Source organism: Papio anubis, chromosome 6, assembly GCF_008728515.1.
Source record: "Papio anubis isolate 15944 chromosome 6, Panubis1.0, whole genome shotgun sequence".
Lineage (NCBI taxonomy): Eukaryota > Metazoa > Chordata > Mammalia > Primates > Cercopithecidae > Papio > Papio anubis.
Window position 1 is genome coordinate 68,455,823 of NC_044981.1, and position 2,054 is coordinate 68,457,876.

The window sequence follows — 2,054 nt, forward strand, 5'->3', positions numbered from 1 at the left end:
ATTTTGGACATAAGTAAACTCACATATTAATGAATTGTAACTATACTAATGCCATAGATTCAGCTATTTTGCCCTCAAGGAAGTACACAATTCAATAACAAAAATAATGTAAAGTAAGTCATATCCTTTTATTTATTTATTTATTTTTTTAGACAGAGTCTCCTTCACTCATCCAGGCTGGAGGGCAGTGGTACCAACACAGCTTACCGTACCCTTAACCTCTCAGGCTCATTCGATCCTTCCATCTCAGCCTCCTAAGTAGCTGGGACTACTACAGGCGTGCTCCACCAGGCTCAGCTAGCTTTTTTGTAGCTTTTGCAGAGATGGAGTTTCTTCATGTAGTCCTGGCTGGTGTTGATCTCCTGAGGTCAAGCAATCATCCCACCTGAGCCTCCCAAAGTTCTGGGCTTACATGCATGAGCCACCCAGCCCCACCTAAATCATATCCCTAAGTAATGATTTTGTTGGAAAGTTTTTTACAAGTAGTACAATGTATTCAAAGTAAATTAGCTCTTCCTAGTGATTTAGAGCAATTGTCAGGCAAACTTTTTCTATAAAGGGCCGGAGAGTAAATATTTTGTGTTTTGTGTCATGCAGTCTCTGTCAAAACTAGTCACTCAGCAATTGCAGTGCAAAACTGGTCAGAAGCAATACATAAATAAATGATAGGTACCAATCTATCTCAAAAAACTCTAAAAGCACACATTGAATTTTATGTAATTTTATGCACAATCAAATATTAACCTTCTTTTAATTTTTTAAATCATGTAAGTCATGTGAACCATGATTCCTAAACCACAAGCTATACAAAAAGCAGACACAAAAATGGATTAGTTCTACCAGGTACTAAATAGTATAAAACTTCAGTAAATACAAGGCTGTGTTTTACTGATGCATGAACAGAAAGGCGAATTAATGAAATAGAATAGAAAACGAAAAAACACCCACATATATGCATAGAAATTTAATATTTGATAAAGGAGACAATTCAGATTAGTGTGGAAAAGGTGGATTACTCATTCAATGATTGAGTAATCATTGGGATAAACAGGTTCACCTATTAAAAATGCATTTGAGACCAGGCTCAGTGGTTCACACATGTAATCCCAACACTTTGGGAGGCTGAGGAACAAGGATCACTTGAGCCTAGGAGATTGAGATCAGTCTGGGCAAGATGGTGAGATCTTTTCTCTACAAAAATGAAATAAATTAAAAAATTAGACAGGAGAAGTTACGTGCACCTGTAGTCCCAGCTACTTGGGAGGCTGAGGTGGGAAAATAACTTGAGCCCAGAAGTTTGAGGCTGCTGTGAGCTATGATCACACCACTGCACTCCAACCTGGGTGACAGAGTGAGACCCTGTCTCCAAAAAATAAAACAGTAAGAATAGATGTAAAAATATATATGTATAAAATATTAAAAATCCATGTGAACCAGACCTAACAACCAAAATCAAAAGACATCTCAAGAATATCAAATATTTAAATGTTAAAAAACAAGCCCAAACCATACCAGAGGAAACCACTACCAAATATTTTATAGTCATAGAATGAGGAGGGCATTTCTAAGAATGAAACAAAATCCAGAGACAATAAATATAAAAAGATTCATGAATTCATCTCATAGATATTAAAAACTCTACATGGCAAATTCCACCAAAACAATGTAAAAAACAAAGGACACACTGGAAAGAAGTATTTGTGGCTCATTTGACAAACAAAGCACTAATTTTCATAATATATCAAGAGGTGCTACAAATCAATAACAACCTAATGGACAACAGCCTAAATAGACAGGTCACGGAAAGTACAATATCAATTGTCTTTATACATATGAATGAAAAGGCATTGGGAAAGACATATGAGAATCCAACAAGGAGATACTCAGTACCACTTGGAATAAGATAAATGCAATTTTAAACATCACTAAGAAACATTTTTCATCTATCAGACTGACAAAAATTTAAAATATCTGGATTTTGTTCTTGTTTTGAGACAGATTTGCTCTTGTCAGTCAGGCTGGAGTGCAGCCTGATTGTAATTCCAGCACTTTGG